General features: G+C 41.8%; 1 protein-coding gene and 1 pseudogene across 8 annotated transcripts in view; one reads left to right on the top strand and one right to left on the bottom strand.

Moving 5' to 3' along the window:
- AK4 (adenylate kinase 4) overlaps positions 1-21,580 on the bottom strand; it is a 70,540-nt gene that overhangs the window by 35,627 nt on the left and 13,333 nt on the right. The gene's annotated exons all lie outside the window — the stretch shown is intronic.
- On the top strand, positions 17,383-18,205 carry LOC138389578 (large ribosomal subunit protein uL30 pseudogene; annotated as a pseudogene). Its single transcript, XR_011234508.1, has one exon. The product of XR_011234508.1 is annotated as a large ribosomal subunit protein uL30 pseudogene (transcript).

Here is a 21,580-nt window from a genome sequence, read left to right as displayed (position 1 = left end):
CAGGCTGGTCTCGAACTCCTGAGCTCAAATGATCTGCCCACCTCGGCCTCCCAGAGTGCTAGGATTACAGGCGTGAGCCACCGCGCCCGGCCGTGGCAACGTATCTTAACAGCCAGTCAATCACTACTAAATATAAATTCAAATGGATATAATCTTGGTAACCTTGAGAAATATACATTTTCAACTTCTAACAAGCTCAGATAATATACAAATTTTTAGAATTTAAGACTACCTATTAAATTGTGTATTTAAGATAATACCAAATTTAAAATTAGAACATAACACAGAATTTACGATTATCTATTAAGTTGGTCATCTCTCCAAAAAATTCATGTTTCCAGGATATGGAAAAGACATTTTATTAGCTTCAATTCCTTCACATTAAAATTGCCCACATTCACATTAACAGACTGAAACAGATCATTGTACTCAGGGCAGCAAATATGCCAAAACACTGTCAACTGCCAAAGGGGTAGGATGTTGGACTCACATTGTGAATTATCTTAAGACTGGTTAAAAAGAAAATATCTCTTTCTAAATAAGTAGGAAAGCCAATAAGGAAATGATATTTCTTTAGAAAAACCATGAGAATACACACACACGTGCACACACACACAGATAGTGTGGCATAAAATCCATTCTACAGCCACCCTAGACACTCAGGACAGGACAGCTAAACATTGCACAGACTGAATGACTTCCAAACAGAAATAAATCCATAAAGATCCAAAATGTAAAAGACTAGACTGATTACTGTCATGACATTGGGGGCGGGGAAGGTGCACTGCTCCCTGACGGGGAACTAGAGAATATAAAGTATGGTTAGTTTTTTGGCTTAAGTACTCCCTAACTTCACCAAATATTCATTCAGCTAATATTTATTAAGCATTTACTATGTGCCAGGCCCTATACCAATCTGGTATGAGGCTTGTCCCAGAACTTAGAGCCTAAACACTGGAATTGGGTGCTAATCTACCAAAAGTTTTCAACAGCAAAATTGTACTCCATGTCAGACAGAAAAATTAAAGTCAGTAGTTATCACAATTAAGTTACAGAGGCTCTTACATTACCAATAAAGTCCCATGCAAATAGTCCAGGCATGGTGGCTCACACCTGTAATCCTAACACTCTGGGAGGCTGAGGCAGGAGGATCGCTTAAGTCCAGGAGTTTGAAACCAGCCTGGGCAACATAGCAAGACCCCATCTCTACAAAAAAATAGAACAATTAGCCAGGTATAGTGGCAAGCACCTGTAGTCCCAGCTACTCGGGAGGCTGAGACAGGAGGATCGCTTAAGCCCAGGAGTTTAAGGTTGCAATGAGCTATGATGATGCCACTGCACTCCAGCTGGGGAGACAGAGCAAGGGTCTCTTTCAAAAAGAAAAAAAAGTTCCATATAAATATATTATGAAATACAAATAGGTTATAGGTCACAAACTAAATGAAAGTGTTTAGTCAAACACTGAATCTGTCACCTAATGCACTTTTGACTACCAAAGAGTTATCCCTAAAGTACTAGTCCAGAGTTATAGAAAGCTAATCAGGCTCTCAATTTCTTGACATTGGAGACAAAAAGATTTATTTTAATGGAGGTGGCGATTAAGACCTCAAGATAATCGAGTTTAGTCCAGTAAAATCCATCAACTTGAATGGAAGTCTCTCAGTATCAAACCTCAATTACTAATACTTTAAGCAAAGTCACGTGAGGTCTTTTTATTTCATTACAATATTTGTCTTGTTTCTCCCTTTCTCACATACTTTTTCAATAAGTAGCCCAGGAAGTGCCAGCATAAGGACAAGTGTATTTTGTGGCACAGACAAGGAAAACTACATGCTAGCAATCTGCTGTGCGATGACCCTGCCCAGCACGCGAGGAGAGAGCTCCGTGTTACTCCAGATCATCACCTCGACCCCAAAGTCACTCCATTACTCAGAACCACAGGTGAAAATTCTGTTTTCTTTTTATGTTTTTGTAATTTCATTATTACTGTTATCTTATTTCAGAGTATTATGGGGGTACAAACATTTTGGTTACACAAATTGCTTTTGTACACTTTGAGTCACAGTTACTGCACCTTTTAGGTGTGAATTTACCCATTCCCCTCCCTCCACCTGCTAGATTTCTGATGAATGTTATTTCCATATGTGCCCATAAGTGTTGATCGATCAGTTCCAATTTAATGGTGAGTACATGTGGCGTTTGTTTTTCCATTCTTGTCACACTTCACTTGAAAGAATGGGCTCCAGCTCCATCCGGGTTAATACAAGAGGTATTAATTCACCATTTTTTATGGCTGAGTAGACATACACATGGTTTACATATACCATAGTTTATTAATCCACTTATGTATTGATGGGCACTTGGGTTGTTCTGTTTTCTGCACATCTACTATATGCCAGGCACCATACAAGGCACTAAAGATACAAATATAAAAGTACTCTCGGGAAGCTCCCTAATGAGAGAGGAGTCGAACAGACCCATGAAGAAATAGTTATTTTAAAAAGTGTGTGCTTACTAATATAAGGCCAGTCACAAAAAACCAAATATTATTACATGATTCCACTTACATGAGGGCTAAAGAGTAGTCAAACTCACAGAAACAGAAAGTGGAATGGTGGTTGCCAGAAGCTGGAGGGAAGGGGAAAGTGGGAGTCTAGTTTAGTGAGTATCAAGTTTCAGCTGTACAAGATGAAAAAGGTCTGGAGATTGGCTGCACAACAATGTAAATACAATTAACACTACTGAACTGTATACTTAGAAACAGGTAGGGTGGTAAATGTTATGTGTTTTGGGTTTTTTTTTGCCACTAATTGTGGCAGAATAAATAGGAAAGATATTGTAGATGTAAAAACAGCTTAGGTGTGAACAATCTGCACGTGGAGTAAGGGACAGAGGAGGAGAGAAGTCAAGGACAACCTCAAAGTTTCTAACCTGAGCAACCAGCAGGACAGAAATGCCATTCATGGCAAGGCTGAATCCCTGACACTACTGAAGGAAGGAAGGGGAGATAGTTAGTAGCTAGTCCGAAATACAAATTGAGAGCTGAGGAGGGAAGACAAACTAGAGATAGATGTGGGGGTTCCTTGTGAAACCATGGGAGCACATGGGGACATCAGGCACAGTTCGTGAAAGAAGCCAGAGTTCTTCTGGGCAAGTCCAACATACAAAAGGTGAGCAGCCCCACAGAAGAAAACACTTAGGGCCTGCTCCTAAAATGATTCAGATTTGTTCAAACAAAACACCTGCCTTATATCTAGGTCAATCAAATTAAATTCTTTAAATGATAACTTTTAGGATCTGGCACAAATTTTCAGCAAACACTGAAGCAATGCACACAAACAATCCATGACATGTGTGGAGATGGAAGTGAGTGGTTTTACCCAAGAAGGACTCTCCATTTAATCTTCAGTTTAACCTTGGAAAAGACACAGCAAACAGAGGGTTCATTACTAGGCTAAATTCTAAATGTCATTTTGCCTCTGGCATAAATCTCAAACCGATTTTTTCCCCTTTAAGGCCAGGCTTCAAAAGATAGGATTTAATATTCAGTAGCTCCCTCCTAATGCTACCCGCCCTCCCTTTTCCACAACTCATGCCACTGTTTTCCACCCTGCAGTCAGAACGGTCCGACTCTCACATCTGATTGTGCAGCACCCCTGCTTAAAATGCTTCAACAGGGTTCCACTGCCCATTCAGCAGCGTCCAAGTCCCTCCAAGATCTGGCGCTGGCTACACCAGCAGCCTCATAGCTTTTCTCTCTTTATCCATGTGCTATGCTCCGCCCCACCCCATTTCTACTCTCCAGCCCCAGGGCCTTTCTTCCCTCCCAACTTCCCCAGATGAGGTCAGCACCGCGCCCCACATGCTCCCATGGCATCCTGTCCTCCCACCTTGCGGCACTCATCACATCTGTATTGTCATTTTTCATGCCAGTCTTCCCTATCATACAACAGAGAATCATGTCTGCCTGATACATCACTGTCTGGAAAGCACGGTGAACAGTGTCTGATACAAAGCAGATGTTCAATACGCATGTGAAGACTGACCATTTTCCTTCCAACTCCATTCATTCCCTGGAGGACCAGGGCTAACTGGATCATTTTTTAACACTGGTAGCTACTCATAACAAAACAACCAGATCTATCTATAAATACTTCAACTATCACTCTGTATGCTAGATTAAGAATCTGCATTGGCAGCCTGAGCAATATAGTAAGATCTTGTCTTTATAAAAAATAAAAAAAAATTAGCCAGATGTGGTGGCATGTGCCTTTAGTTCCAGCTACTCAGGAGGCTGGGGCAGGAGGATTGCTTGAGCCCAGAAGTTTGAGGTTGCTATGAGCTACGGTGATGCCACTGTCCTCATGCCCAGGCAACAAAGCAAGACGCTGTTTCCAAAAAGAAAAAGAAAAGAAAAGAGAATTTATACGGGGATTCTTTTCCCAGTCAGGACTTCTACCTAACAACTATATGGATGTTTTCATGATAAGTACAGTTCACTGGCCTTGCTATTATAATTAAGTCATTCATTCAAAAATATTTACTGAGCAACTACTGTGTACCAGGCGATGGCACATTTCCCTAGGTATCAGGGACAGGTAACTATGAGGGGAGCCTCAGAAGTTATCTGATTGATCTGTTTCTGACAGCTTAGCCAGGCATCAGACACCTGACATGTCGACCTATTTCAAAACAAAGTCAATGCTTTCCTATCTTTTACTTGGCATAACCCCAAAATAAAAATAATGAATGCTTAATTCTATGGGGGTTTTGCCTAATGAATCAGCCCATTTATATAAAAGTCTAAAACAGACAAAATTAAACAATATAACATTAAGCACTGCACACATATGACAAAAGTATGGTAAAGCAAGAAAATAATTACCATACAATGCACGATAATGGTGGGGGTGGCGTTAATGAAAAACGAATGTACTGAGACTATATATTGAGGTAATGTTCTACTTCTTAGGCTGGGTGGTAGATACACAATCGTTATCCTTTAAAACACACACCCCCACACACCCATATCCTTTTTTGTTCTAATTGCCTATAAAGTGAGGGCAAACTGGATACAGAAGACAAAGCTGTACAAATGTTCACAAAGCAGCAAATTCCCAAGATGCCTAAGTCACCAGAAACAGATAATTGCTCAATGTTCTTTTCTTTGTTCAAACCAGAAAATGCTGAGAGTGGAAGACCCCTATAAAAGAGCCTGACTCCCTTATAAGGCTGCCCTACCCTGAATGTGTCAGACTGGGCGTGAAGAGCAGAACTAGGAGAAACCTTGCTCACCCCAGTATCATCCCTTCTCCAAAACATCACTGAGAACACCAACGCACACACACAAACACACATACACACACACACACACACACACACACACACAGGCCTGGTCAAAAATGAACTGTAGCTTTGTGATTCTGCAAACTACAAGTTTTTTATCTCCCCACTTGTAAAAATATTTTGCCACTGAAGTACTTACCTGGAAAAAAAAAAACAAAGTTCAAAAAACTTCCATAAACTGTACATCTTTGATATCACTTCGATGAATCTCTTCTAGTAAGAAAATAAGCTTTAAAAAATCTTTGTTAAAAAAGATAGATGTCAAAGTCCTTTAAAAGCAGAAATTATCAAAGAAATTCCTAAATGTAAGGCACTTGGCACATAAATGACTAATTTCAGATGTCCAACATCGACCCTTCTAATGTCCTTTGCTCAAAATCAGGCTTTCTTTTCCTTCACACCAAGAATACAGTTTTAAGCTGGGCGCAGTGGCTCATGCCTGTAATCCTAGCACTCTGGGAGGCGGGAGGATTGCTTGAGCTCAGGAGTTAGAGACCAGCCTGAGCAAGAGCAAGACCCTGTCTCTACTAAAAATAGAAAAATTAGCCGGGCATAGTGGTGCAGGCCTATAGTCCCAGCTCCTTGGGAGGCTGAGGCAGGAGGATCGCTTGAACCCAGGAGTTTGAGGTTGCTACGAGCTAGGCTGATACCATGGCACTCGAGCAGGTGACAGAGCAAGAGTCTGTCTCAAAAAAAAAAAAAAATACACAGTTTTAAATCACACCTTGACACTTATCTGAATCCAGTGTAATGGTCAAGAACATATACTTTAGAGCCAGACTTGGGTTCAAGTCCTGGCACTGCCACTTAAAGGCTGTAAGACTTGGTCACCATGTACATTTTGCCTCAGTCAAGTTTGTGCCCCAGTTTCCTCATCTATAAAATGGGAATAATACCACCTAGGGTTGTTTTGAAAGCTGCACGTGATTAATATTTGTACAGGAGTTGAATGATGCCTCTTTGCAAAGTTCATTCAAGGTCATGGAGACAATAAGTGCTTGCTCCTGTGTGTGTCAAGGGTTGTTCTAGGTAGTTTATATACATGCACTCCTTTAATCCTCACAAATACCTAGGAAGTCAGTGCTACTATTTTCCCCATTTCTTAGATAAGGAAACTGAAACACACAGAGGGTAAGTATCTTGCCCAAAGTAATTCAGTTAATGACTGGCAGAGCCTGGACTCAAACTAAAGCAGGTTGGCACCAGAGTCTTTTTTTTTTTTTTTTTTTTAAGACACAGGACTTTGCCATGTTGCCCAGGTTGGAGTGCAGTAGCTAGTCACAGTTGTGATCATAGTGCACTTCGGCCTTGAACTCCTGGCCTCAAGTGATCCTCTGCCTTCAGCCTTCGGAGTAGCTGGGACTACAGGTGAGTAGGTGGGACTACAGATGTGTGCCATCGCACCCAGCAGAGTTCATTTTCTTAAACCCTATACTACACTGTCTGTCAATGTTTGTGAGCATTTCCTTGAACAGAACCCTTTGGATGTTAGTGTACATGCTTCTGGAATGGTGAGCACCTGTATAAAATGGACAAGAACATAGTAAGAACTGAGCTTCTTTGCGAATTCAGAGAGTATTACTGGTGATAATATGCTCTGTGAGGAAATAGCTGGTCCTGCTCTGAGTAACCACCTTGCTTCCATTAGGCACTTGTATCTATGACTAAATAAATGAAAAACTTATAGCAAGTGTATCAGTGTAGCTGCTTCCTACCAAACCACAGGCACCCTGCAATCCTGTACCTCCTAACTAGTCAGCCTTCTCTCTTCTCTCAAAGGCCCTCTGCCTCCTCTGATCCATCCTCCATACAACTCCCAGAGGGACCTTCCAAAAACCCAAGTTGGCACAAATCACTTCCTCCCAACACCAACAATGTGTTCCCTGGCCTACAGGATGGCATGGATGGATACTCTTTAGGACAGCATTTGAAGTCTTGTCTGGCCAGGCACGATGGCTCATTCCTGTAATCCCAGCACTTTGGGAGGCTGAGGTGGGAGGATCACTTGAGGCCAGGAGTTTGAGACCAGCCTGGGCAAAAAATCGAGACCCCGTCTCTACAAAGAACTTTAAAAATTAGCCAGGCATAGTGGCACACACCTATAGTCCCAGCTATTCAAAAGGCTGAGGCAGGAGGATTGCTTGTGCCCAGGAGTTTGAGGTTGCAGTGAGCTATGATGACGACACTGCACTCTAGCCCAGGCAACAAAGGAGAATCTGTCTCAAGGGAAAGAAAAAAAAAAAAAAGTCTCTCTGATCTGGCCTGGATCAAACCTCACCTTCTCAAACCTCACTTCCCACCATAGTTCCTTTACCGCCTAACTTCTGACCCCTTGTCTGTGCCAGGCACAGAGTTAAGTGAGACTGTGGTCCCTTCCCTCAAGCAGTCTACAGATTCATGGAGGAAAGAGGACAGAACACAGAGGTGGACATCCCAATCTGACCTCAGGTCCAAGGAAAGCTTCTTGGCCTTGAGGTGGGCTTTTGAAGGGCTAGGAAAAGTTGGCTGGAAGAACCACCCTTCAAGTACTACGTGTACCAACCACCTCACAGCCGTGCATTTTCCCACCTCACATACATTGATTCAGTCTCCCATTCCCCACTTACTAAAATCACTTTTATTCTCCAAGGCCTCCGAGCTTCACCTATAAAAAGCTTTCCCTGATCATTTCCTCTTCTCTTACCTTCAGAGTAATAATCTCTGCTGTAATCCACCAGTCCCTGGGCTGAAGACAGTCCATACGGTGTCTCTGTACTACAGACCAGAAAGACACATTCCCTTTGGGCAGAGATAGCCCTGTGGACACCAAGCTAAGTAACCATGTTGTGCCTATGTACACAGTTCTAGAAGATGCTGTTTCTCCAGGTACACTCAGCTGTGTGTCAACAAATACAGCATGGTGGACAGAACCAGGGCTGGACTGCAGGCCCCCCACACCCTCCAGCCAGGATTCCCCCCGCCCTCCCTATGCAGGTCATAGTTTGTGCAATCATACTCTGTGGCCTTGTACCTTTACCTGACATTTTACTCTTCTTGTTGAACAGGGACTGTTTACAAATCCTCCATGGCAGATTATAATTCCCTTGAGGCCAGAAACTATCTTATTTTAATAATCAATAAAGAGCTACTCTACTTGAGATGAAGAAATACCATACCTTTATTTATTTTTGTTTGTTTGTTTTGTTTTATGTTTTTTGTTTTTTTTTGAGACAGAGTCTTGCTTTGTTGCCCGGGCTAGAGTGAGTGCCGTGGCATCAGCCTAGCTCACAGCAACCTCAAACTCCTGGGCTTAAGCAATCCTCCTGCCTCAGCCTCCCAAGTAGCTGGGACTACAGGCATGCGCCACCATGCCCGGCTAATTTTTTTCTATATACATGTTAGTTGGCCAGATAATTTCTTTCTATTTTTAGTAGAGACGGGGTCTCGCTCTTGCTCAGGCTGGTCTCGAACTCCTGACCTCGAGCGATCCACCCCCCCCTCGGCCTCCCAGAGTGCTAGGATTACAGGCATGAGCCACCGCGCCCAGCCCTGAAATACCGTACCTTTAAACTCTCCATCTTTATCCACAGGGCCCCATAAATCATTGAATTAATTTTCTTCTCAATAAACCCCATACCATATCTTTTATCTATTGTATAGTTCAACCATCCTGATAGCCATAGTTATGACTTTAAGGCAATTAACACTCAGAAAAGCCTTCCCATTCACACAGTAAGAATCAAAATTACATGCAGCAATGTTTTCTTTAAATGCTATCTTATAGTCTAATCCTTTGACAAGCCATGAATAACTGAGTAAAATAGACTACCGAATTAAGCAAAGCATTCTGTTACTCAATTAGACTACATAACTGGGTGTTTAGTGCATGTTGTCAGTGGTTCTCACAACTACTGCTTCAGTCTACACAAGCTGGTGCAGAAAGGTCATTATCACAGGTTGCATCTGGATCCCAAGCCTGATCTCTTAAACAAGGAAGGATCTGTTCCTGCAAGTGGATGCTTGCCTCTCCTGAAGCTATCTGACATTCTTAAACACCCACAAAATGCATGAGTCAACTCTTAAAGATTTCTGAGATTAAGACTCCAAAGTGTTCTCTAACAGAAGAAGCAGAAAGTTCAGCATTAAGGAAATAACTTATCATTTTCCAACTAACATGTAGATACCTGGAAGTCACCTCAACTGAGAGATTGCACTAGGCTAGACCACCAAAATACCAGCTGCTTCTCTTTGAGCTGTCTCTTCTTCTAAGTGTCTGTGTGACACAGATAAGCTTTACCCTAAAAGTTTCCTAATAAATCACAAGCCAGCAGGGATTTGTAAGCTATTTCTAAAGAAGATAACAAATATACGTTTATAACTTGTTTACTATAAAACACAATTGTAAAACTTTTACAACCATAAAGTAAGATTTTAAAACCATAAACTAAGATTTTAATCCTATTCATTTTTGTTTCTTTGGATATCATCAGACTACGATCCCCGTGGGATCAACCCACTGACCACATGCTTCTGAGGGAAAGAGAGACTTCACATGGAGTGCACCCGTCTCCAATACCTTTTTTCTTTGCCATTCAGTCTCAGGCTACGATATTTAGCTCATGGTGAGAAAAATTACTATTGGTGTTTAACCAAAGGAAACTGTAGCTAACATTATTCAAATCTGTGTAATCAATTTTCACCTAGGTCAAAAGTAGGTTAATAGTAAAAAACAAAATTTATCATTGAACCTAGATTTGAGTCCAAAAGTACAAATGTGCATCTCTTTATCACGAATTGTGAGACTGAAAATAAAAGAATTTATAATGTGATTTACTTCCTGACATCTATATTTTACCAAGGGACAACACCCTTTGAAAAACATTAGAATGGCTTCATTAAGAGGCAAAGAGCAAATATGAAACAAGGAATTATCTCCCGGCGGGGAATCCGGAATTTTGGCTTAGTTCTGCTTCCAACTCACTGCCCACAGGACTCCGGGCACATCAAAGTATTTCACTTATCATGGCCTCAAGTTTCCTCATCTGCAGGAAGCGAGTTGGGCCATTCTACCTGTTACCTCAGCGGGAGGATTTCAACCCCCTGCCTGGCTTTGGGCCTGCGTGAAGGGTAGAGGACCCACCTCCCCAGTATGCCTCAAACCACACCAGCTTCCTTTAAGCCACAGAAGTTCCATCTCTAAGGTGAGAAGGACTTTAAAGAGAGGCCAGGCACAGTTAGTCACACCTGCAATCCCAGTGTTTTGGGAGGCCAAGGTAGGAGGAATGCTTGAGGCCAGGAGTTTGAGATCAGCCTGGCCAACATTGTAAGACCCCATCTCTACAGAAACATTTTTAAAAATTAGCTGGGCATGGTAGCCAGCACATATACTCCTAGCTACTCGGGAAGCGAGGCGGGAGGATCATGTGAGTCCAGGAGCTCGAGGTTACAGTGAACTATGATCATGCCACTGCACTTCAGCCTAGGCAACACAACAAGACACTGTCTCCCAAAAAAAACCCCACACACAAAACACAAAAACACCAAGGAGAGTCTCTTTGCTTTCATGGGCAGCCAAGGAACTAAACACTGTACCCATCCTAGACATGAGGTGTGGAGTCAGGACCAGAACTCAGGCCTGAATCATCGGTTAGTGTTCTTTCTACCACACTTTCCCTAGAACACTTCCTGGGAATAAGGGTCGATGCTTTGTTAGGCCTCTTTGCTCTTTCTCTCTAGACAGACTGGATATTTATATTCACTTAGTCTAATTTTGTACCCTGGGTCCAGAAACGTGTTGGCAGTGGGTATGTTTCTATAACAGCCAAGATAAAAAGATGCATGGACGATAGCCATGACTTTGGGTAGGGGTGGGGCTGGCATTACTGAAAAGGAAGGTGATCCACTCTCTAAGTACAAAGGACACCCAGCAGATTCTTCACCCTTAAGCTTTCTCACCCCACCAGCAGATCAATTATTATTTGACCCTTCATACTGATTCAAAGAACAAAATAGTGTAGTAGCCTCATTTTAAAAATAAATAAATCATGAAAGTAAAAGACGTTGGAGTTTCATAAGCCAAAAAATTTTGGATGTCCTGAGAGTATTTTCTTGGCCCAGGATAGGAACACAGGCATTTATAAACACACCATGAACATCTGGTGTAGTACCACATGCTGCTTTATATAAGCAGCAGAGGAGAAAAGCAGATTGGAATGGTTGCAACAGAAGTTGGGCAAAGGAGCAAATAGGAAAAAGGCAAGTAATCTAAAAGGTTTGCCAAAATCGTAGAAGAGTTTTAGACCCAGAGTGTTTAACCATCTTCTCAAACTCACATTCTGCAAATCTGCCCTGGTATCCACCATGTGAGACACTTTCAGCCCCATGGAGTAGGATTACACTTGAAATCTCATGGGCTCTCTAGATTTTCTCACTCGGCATAAACCACAGAACAGCCTCCCCGAAACCTGAGCACAGCCCAAATACTAGCCCCATTCAGAGGACAGGGAAGCATTTCACTTTTAAAGCAACACAAACAGTAATTCCTTGCCATCACAGAAGGCCCAGAGCGTGAATCTTGCTGTGTCGTGCACCTTGCCGGCTGCCTCCTGAGCAGGATCTTGGCTGCAGACCAGCGTGAGCCGAGCTGCTGTTCTCCAGTGCCATCTGCTCAGACAGGATGGATTGCTACTGCTGCCATGAGAGAGCACCAAAAATGTGTTCTGCTCACGAGCCTCCCAAAGGGAAGGGGGGAAAGGGAGAGAGCAGATGCTGACACTCTCTTCCGACAGGGCCTGCTCAGCTTGCAGCGAGGGCAAGGGGTTGTCTGAGTGGGCCCACATGCAATCACCCATCAACACCCAGCAAGAACAACAATAATGACACCAGATGCAACAGTAATTAAACACTTATTAAGTACTGGACCAGTCGCTGTCAAATTGCCATCAAGACCACTCTTTTGGTTTCTTAAAACGAAAAAGTGTTTTGTACACAAAAAGGGAAAATATTGTAAATCTTAAAATGTGCCTCCCTTACTTGCAAGGTTCATCTAATTCCTACTGTTGAGTCACATTAAAAAGATATAAAAAAATATTGGGCCAAATCTTTATACTCCCTTATATGCATTATCTCATTTAATTCTTACAGCAACCCTATGAGGTAGGACCATTAATTATCATTCTTAGTGTGTGGCTAAAGAAGTGGAGATAGAAAGTGTCTGAGTAGCTTGCCTGGCTTGGCTGGCTTCCCAGGCAAAGCGATCCCAGAGCCTGTACTCTGCCTCCTCAGCCTTCCCTCACTTCCTCAAACAATTAGTCTCTTCCTCCCCCACTATCATACTTCGTTCAATCATCTGGCCCTGTCCCCTAGTGAACTGAGAACACCTCCGGGGCAGGTCTTGTTCAGCGGACTGACTTCAACAAAGGTTCAGGGGCCAAGGGATACCATCAATATTTTTTAAATTGAGTAAGTGAATAAATAAAGAAAGGAAAAAGGAAAAAGGAAGAAAGAGAAGCCAAATCAAGTATAGTGAGAAAAAAATAATAAAAAACCCTGACACTTGAGGGTCTGTCTTTGCCAAAGGGAAATTCAATCTCTGTAATGTTCCTCTCTTTCTCAGGCACTTGGGGGAAAATAAGAAACTCTATCTAAAAATTTAATCAAGTTTAAAACAAAATCCACTAAAGTGTCAAAACTTCTGCCTATGCTTTGTTCTGAGCCCTTTGTTCAGGGAAAGCAATTTAACCAGTGTTTGGTGAATCAAAGGTAAGGCTAGGGTTTATCTTGGGGTTTGAGGGTGAAGAAGGAAACTGTTCTGGATTAGAAAGCAGCAGGTATTAGAGGGTTGAAAGCTGAGAGACAGAAAAAGAGCAAAGTTTCCCAGAAGGAAAAAGAGCAAGAAGTCAACAAGTTGAACCCTAAGCTAGGGGAGGGGCAGGCACTGGCTGGAGGGGTGGATGGGGAACAGCTGATGGGTTTTTAGGACACTGGTGTCTAATATGCCACATCAAGTGCTTGTGCCAGACTCTAGTCCCCATCACCCCAACCCTTCAATACAACCACCTTACATTAGCAGTCCTTTGGGAAAAGGAAAAAATAAGGGTAGTGTCTAACATGGGGTGAAGTCATGCAGAAAAGGGCAGCCCTTGCAAGACTGTAAAGCAGAAGTGAAAAATTCCAGAAGCATGAAATCTGAGGATGAGGTGACTAGGGAGAATAGCCCGCACTACAGACAGTAGTGTAGTTACTGTGTACCCACCGAGTAAACAATGAAGGCCACGTCTTTCTAATTTAATAGATAATGCTGGAGGACAGGGATACCTGATATTCTGGTTAAGTAAGAAAGACGTTGGTAATAGGACCAGCCGAGTGCCACAGACCAGGGGTCAATAATCACCCCCACTGTGAGAACATGTCCTCCACATAGCACAGTCACCACCATGCCGCACATTGGAATGACTCAACACTAACGACCAGAATCTGTGTTTCGAAAATCTTTTGAAAACTCAGTGCAAGCGGGCCCAGAAGCAGAAGTAGTGAGAAGAAAGAGAAGAAAGCACTGGGTTTCATCTTGCCACTCTGGAAGTCTTACTTCACTAATTAATCTAAAAATGAGTCGCTAAATTATCCAATCGGAAACACTAAACTCTGCCAGCTTGCTTTCTGGGTAGGACAACCTATTCCCATGGTTGTCTCCATTCCAGTGAGTTCCTGGATATCTGCAGGTGTTTCCCTCATAAATCAAACTGCCTGTAGTATTATGAGCTCCTCAATCTCAACCCCTAAGCTTATCCTATACCCAGGTCTCTACCATCTTCTTCTATGCCGTACTGCTATTCCAAATAGCACATATGTGAGAATGAATGCTCCACCAGATATACTAATTTTAGAGTCACTGTAAAATCTTCACACTTTCTCCACCTGCCAAATGAAAGGAAGAAAACAAAGCAGGCTTATATAGTTCAGCAGCTGCCACAGCTGCTCTCTAAAAATTGGTACAAAGAAGGTGACACATTCTCTTGAGACAAGAATTTCCCCTCCACCCCCTTTTTTTTCCAAAAATGCTAAATCAGAAGATACCTGCAGTCTCTAAAGATGATCAGCTTGGTACAGTAGAGCCACCTCACCGAGGCAGCAATGTCTGGCCACAGCCAACAAAATAAAGTTACATTTTAAACTCATTCCACTTCTCAAGTATACAATCAGATTCCACTTCTTTGCAATTTAAAAGCATGACAAAATCTTTAAGTAAAGTTAAACTGGATACTGCTAATAATCATTAGTCTATTCAGCCCTACATATTTTATGAGAAGCATCAGCAACATCCAGTTTACAGGACCTTACAGGCTCTTTTAGGAGCAGCTATTTCTGCTACTTTGTACAAAAAGAAACATCAAATAAATCTGTACCAAAAAAAAGAAGGATCAGGCTCAGTGGCTCACACCTATGATCCTAGCACTCTGGGATGATCACTTGAGCTCAGGAGTTCGAGACCAGCCTGAGAAAGAGTGAGATCCGGTCTCTACTAAAAATAGAAAAATTAGCGGGATGTCGTGGCACACGCCTGTAGGCCCAGCTACTTGGGAGGCTGAGGCAGGAGGATCTCTTGAATCCAGGAGTTTGAGGTTGCTGTGAGCTAGGTTGACGCCTCGGCACTCTACCAAGGGCAACACAGTGAGACTTTGTCTCAAAAAAAAAAAAAAAAGAAGAAGAAGAAAACACAAGACAGACAAAGGGCTACAATAGGAATGACACCCCACTGGGGAGCTGCCTTACCTGAAACCCCAAACAGAGCTGCTTTGCCTGGAGCAACACTTGGGACCATCAAGAACAAAGCTTTGAATAGTTGATTCTGCTGTTTTTATTTTTATTTTTGCCTTTCATTAGCCACTAACCATGTAACAGATTTCCAAGATATAACTAAGGCAAACAGGAACAGAACTAGCATTACAGAGAGATTCTATCATCATAATGTAACTTCTAGAAACATCACTTGCCACCCCCTAGGGAGTTCCTGGCTGCTGTCACTTAGAACATCTTCTGCCGACTAACAGTAGTTCCAGCCAGCTCAGCCACCATCTGTGGCTGTCTTTCACAATCCCAGCCATCAAGGAGAGGCAGTGTTTCAGGGCTGTTTGGTTTGGCTAGGCTCCTCTGCGCATAAGTGCATGCATTTTTTATTTTCTGGAGTTTGAGCTCCACAGTGTTTAAAACGTGACATTCAAATCACCTGTAATAGAAGACAAGAAAGCATGACATCTCTAATATCCTAAAATGCATTGTGGTCATGAGATTTGGATGGGCACTGAGACAACCTAACAGAAACATTTATCCTGGGGGGGAAAGAATCTTTCTAAGAGGCTCTGAAAATTCATTACCTCTACCAAATTAACCCCGTAGTAATCAACTACTAACAATAAACACCAACACACACCTCACACTACTGAGGGTAAGGTAGTGAGGGACTCGCCTTGGGCCAAAAATTGAAGAAGTCACCAAAAAAAAAAAAAAAAAAAAAAAATCACAACCAATGATCAAGATAATTAATATTTAATGCAATGTTTTAACACATTAACTGCCATGAGAGTTGTATTTAACTCACTCTAGTTTTGACCCCAGAGCCACATAAAGCAAATATAAAATCTTACTTGTTGATGTTTTATTGTTACAATTAATGTTGACAATTCTCAAAATATGGATTAAATGAACAGAAGTCAATATATTTCATTTTTCTACTTATGTTTACCTTCAAATTATACTTGAAGTTTTAATTCTATTTTCGTGATAACATGCTGTGGCTCCAAGGAAAAGTTTCTGGTTTTTGTGTGGCAGTCAATGTGTTAAAATATCAAAATTAATGCCCAAAAAAACTATGATGAAAAACTACCAAAATTTTAAATAAAAACAGGATCCAACCTTGTACTTGCCCAACTCACTCTCATTTATCTCATCCTAATTCCAATACTGTTGGACCTGGAATTTATTTAAAATCTTGGTATTCTGTCCATTTTATTGCATTCAACTAATACTTGATTGCTGAATGTTTTGGGTGCCCCCTTAAATTTTTCACTGGAGGACAATGCCTTACTCACTTCACTCTAGCCCTGGCCCTGCCAACACGTATTAACCTGTTTAATATTCACAAGAAAACCCTATGAGGTAGCTCCACCATTACTCTCACTTACAAATGAGTAAATATAAAAATATTGGCTACTTTGCCCAAGGTCACAGAGTTAGGATGGCCAAGTCAGATTCCAAATCAAGCTATCTGGGTCCAGAATCTATACTCTTTTTGGAGACAGGGTCTCGCTCTGTCACCCAGGCAAGAGTACAGTGGTATCATCATAGCTCACTGCAGCCTTGAACTCCTGGGCTCAAATGATCCTCCTGCCTCAGCCTCCCAAGTAGCTGGGTCTACAGGTGCACATCACCACACCCAACTAATTTTTCTATTTTTTTGTAGAGATAGGGTCTCATTCATACTCAAGCTGGTCTTGCACTCCTGGCCTCAAGTAATCCTCCAGCCTTGGTCTCCCAAAGTGCTAGGATTACAGGTGTGAGCCACAGTGCCCGGCCCAGAGCCTACACTGACTCTTAAACACAACTCTACTACCTCTCTGAGTTTTGCACCACCAAGACATTTAGCATAAATCAGTATGTTCTGAATTTCCAAAAATAACAATATATAGAAAACAATCCAAATAAACCATAATTAAAGCAAATTTGAACAAATTTAGTCACGTGTTGTTCATTGCTGATAGATGTCCTGCAATATTTAGGCTAAGGGTTAATTCCACCATGCGCTCCCAGCATTTTTGTCCTGCCATCATTTCTAGACAGCCATCCTATTCCTCAACATGAACCAAGGGAGAAGATCTGTGAGCCCTAACTCAAAGGGTAGTACTACAGATCTGAGTACCCTAGAGTAGCCAGTGTCTATACTTAGGTTCTGAGATGACCCTAGCATATGCCCCCCAAATGCCACAGGCTCTCATGAGGCTAACCGAGATAGAATGCACACTGCAGGACAATGTTCAGAAGTACTCCCCAAGCTCTTTTTCCGGCTGGAACCATGGAGGGTGTCGAAGAGAAGAAAAAGAAGGTTCCTGCTGTGCCAGAAACCCTTAAGAAAAAGCGAAGGAATTTCGCAGAGCTGAAGATCAAACGCCTGAGAAAGAAGTTTGCCCAAAAGATGCTTCGAAAGGCAAGGAGGAAGCTTATCTATGAAAAAGCTAAGCATTATCACAAGGAATACAGGCAGATGTACAGAACTGAGATTCGAATGGCTAGGATGGCGAGAAAAGCGGGCAACTTTTATGTACCTGCAGAACCCAAATTGGCGTTCGCTATCAGGATCCGAGGTATCAATGGTGTGAGCCCAAAGGTCCGAAAGGTGTTGCAGCTTCTTCGCCTTCGTCAGATCTTCAATGGAACCTTTGTTAAGCTCAACAAGGCTTCAATTAACATGCTGAGGATTGTAGAGCCATATATTGCATGGGGGTACCCAAACCTGAAGTCAGTAAATGAACTAATCTACAAGCGTGGTTATGGCAAAATCAATAAGAAACGAATTGCGTTGACAGATAACGCTTTGATTGCTCGATCTCTTGGTAAATATGGCATCATCTGCATGGAAGATCTGATTCATGAGATCTATACTGTTGGGAAACGCTTCAAAGAAGCAAATAATTTCCTGTGGCCCTTCAAGTTATCATCTCCACGGGGTGGAATGAAGAAAAAGACAACCCATTTTGTAGAAGGTGGAGATGCTGGCAACAGGGAAGACCAGATCAACAGGCTTATTAGAAGAATGAACTAAGGTATCTACCATGATTATTTTTGTAATCTGGTCAGTTAATAAACAGTGACTGCTTTCAAATTGAAAAAAAAAAAAAAAAAAAAAAAAAAAGAAGTACTCCCCAAATACTGCGTTCATTTAGAAAGAGAACAGAATATGGAGAGTAAATCTGCCACAGCTACAATGGTTCCACCACTTAGCCAGTTTTCAGCGGTGACCATCATAGTTTAAGAGGGTCATGGTGAATGGTGAAAAAGAAACTAGAAATGATATCATGGGAAGAATGGTAGAAGGAACTAGGGCTATTTTTCTGGGGGAAAAAAAGAGACAACTTAAATCAGGGATGTGGTGCCTAGCAACCATTTTCAATTATCTGCAGAGCTAGTGGATTTAATTTATGTGACACCAGAAGACTGAGTTGGACAAATGGATGACAGTTTATGGATGGCAGTTTCAAGGAGTTTGCTTTCATCTCGGTATAAGGCAAAAAATCTTTCAACAATTAGACCTATCCAGCAATGAAAGAGCCTGCTTCCAGAGGAGGCGAGTTAGCTGTCAGCTGCTATATAGAAGGGATCCAGCACAGAACGGCCACTTGAACAGAATAATTTACAATCCCTTCCAATTCCTCCAATTCTAAGACATTAAGAAATGGAACAAATAATTAAACTTAACTCATGGTTATGCACAGTATTTAGTCCCTAAGAACCCTAGAAAACCAAACAAAACAATCAGTTCAATGGAAAAGAGATCTTGCACTTTTGTCTTGCTCCAAGCTAGATTTTTGATTTTTTAAAACTAAGCCACTGAAGTAATGCAAGTTAAAAAATCAATCCCCCTTTTGGAAAAACCAAATTATGTCCTGAGACAGTATTTATAGTTACCATTTAAGAAAATTGTGAAACTGTACTCATACATGCAATCAATATTTTATAGCTCTCCTGCAGATTACATTGGCTATTCTTATCAGGATCTATTGGGGTCATATAGCAGAAAAAATATAAAAGCAGTTGAGTTAGGAAAACAAAGCAGAGCAAAAGTTGAATCAGATATATCAGCAGCCCAGCACATTAAAAGACCTTGAGAAAAATCTATCCAATCAGACAAACAGGTAGACTTAGAAAACTCTCCATCTTAATTATGACACAAATTTTTAAAAGCAATTATAAATCCCGGGAGGTACACATGTTACTTTAACACAGGTATTTGTTTGGACAAGATTGAACACAATACAAGTTCAAAGGAGAATAAAAAAGAGGCCACCACAATTAATAGAGGGTTCACAAGCAGTGAGCAAGTGTTCGTAGCCTTTGCTGGGTGGTACACATAGCCTAAATCCCACTGGACTGAGCCAGTGCTTCCATTCAAAGCACCACATTCTCTGGGAAAGATTATAAATGAAATCAAAGCATTATGAGTCCAGAGAAGAAAGGAACAAACAATAGAGAAAAGCCTCCTACTTGCCAGGCATTTTTACATAGATGACCCCATCTGACCCCTCGGAAATCAAGATTAATTAACTTCCCCCAAAGTTTACAAAGACAGTTAAGAGCTGGACTCCAAAGCCCAGCTATCTTTTCTCCATGACATATAGACAATTCCTGTGCCTACTACTTGCTATGCCAAAGGCCAATGGATGCCTCCACCCAAAAACTTCCCACAGGTATGTTAAGATCGTTATCCTCTTTAAGTATGGACTGCCCTCCTTCTGTTAAATGGGACCACTTTCCCCACAACCATTCAAGTTCAAAGAGCCGCATCTGGCTCAGCCCCGGACCACCACCTCATATAGTCATATCAGGTACTGCCATCACTACCTCCTCAATCCCCTCATATCCCAACAGAGGGAATGGCCTGGGGGTGGGGGAAATGGTGAAAATATTTTCTGTCTCTTTAACACATCCTGCACTCTTTTTTGAGAACTAAAGCCTGCGTCCCTGCCTCCCTGCCTCCGTCCCTGCCTCTGGCCAGTGGTTGGGAGGGGTAGGGTAAGTCTTTTGTTATCTGTAGAACAAGAGACCACCCAGCCTGGACCCGGTTAAGGGAGGTCCTAGGTAAAGGTCACAAGATTGTCTTCAGCTGAGATGAGATGATCAGAATCATTAACTTTAGTTGAACAGTAATTGCCTGAAGCTGAGAACCCATCCTTTAAAAGCTCTGTTATTTCTGCTTATTATTAGGACGATGGCATTTCAGACAGGAGTCTCCATCCTCCTCCTCTGCTGGCAAAGTAATAACATGTGTCTTTCCTTCCTCCCCAAACTACTTGTCCTCATTTGGCCTCATGGACAAGTGCTAAGCTTTTGGTAACACCCTCACCAATCCTCTGTTATCCGTTACTTTCACCTTAGGTCTCACCTAAATCGCTGTGGCATCATCTGAGCTGAGCTCCAGTTTCTTTCCACTACAATCCCTCCACACTTTGCTATGAAAAACAATGACAATTATGCCACCAAAGAAGTTTGAGGAAGGCACTGACTACCCAAGACCCTCCTACTTATGAAGAACTCAATTTGGAATTACATGTAAACCCCAGAGGACATTTCCAGCTTCCCTACCTACAATTTCTCCAACTCTAGGTTTCAATTAAAGTTACCTTAAGTTTTTTTTAAGAGCTAGGATCTCACTATGTTGCCCAGGCTGGAGTGCAATGGCTACTCACAAGCACGATCATAGTGCGCTATAGCCTTGAGCTCTCCAGCTTACGTGATCCTCCTGCCTGAGCCTCAGCAGGGACTAAAACCACGTGCCACCACACCAGGCAGGGTACCCTTAATTTAAAGCACCTACTCCCAGGCATGATGTCTCCATTGAAAACATCCTGCTTCTACTTTTCCACCTACCTACCAATAGGTTACCCATCCTTCATGGCTCAGTTCTAACGCCATCTTTTCAAAAGAGCTCTTTAAATCTTTCATCCAGAAGTGTAACAAACTATTAAGCACTGTATGTTAGACACTAGAGATTTTAAAAATGAACTCAATAAATAAAAGTTTATACAAGTAACTCTTCTCACCACTGTTTTTACAAAAAAAATTTTATTCCTATTTTTACAGTACTCAATATAATTTGCCTTATAAAGCAATTAATTGGGTGTATTTTTATCTTGTAAATTGCTGAAAGGCAGAGACCATTTCTTATTCTGCTTAATGGGATGCTTTTGGAATACCCTAATTTTACAAGTGCTTAATGAAGTTTAAAGTCTACCCATCTGTCTGCTGCTACTGTAACATCCTCTCAACTGGTCTCCCTAGTTTCACTCTAGAACCTTCCAATCCAATTTCCAAATAGTTTCACAGATATATTAAAAATGTGAATCAGATCTGATGTCAGTCTGTGTTTAAAAACAATAGATTCACTATGGATTAGGCAATGGTTTCTCAGCTATGACACCAAAAGCATAAGCAATTAAAAAAAAAAATCAACTGGACTTCATTAAATCAAAAACTTTTGTGCTCCTAC

This window comes from Eulemur rufifrons, chromosome 8 (genome assembly GCF_041146395.1).
Source record: "Eulemur rufifrons isolate Redbay chromosome 8, OSU_ERuf_1, whole genome shotgun sequence".
Lineage (NCBI taxonomy): Eukaryota > Metazoa > Chordata > Mammalia > Primates > Lemuridae > Eulemur > Eulemur rufifrons.
This window is presented reverse-complemented; position numbering and strand designations above follow the sequence as displayed.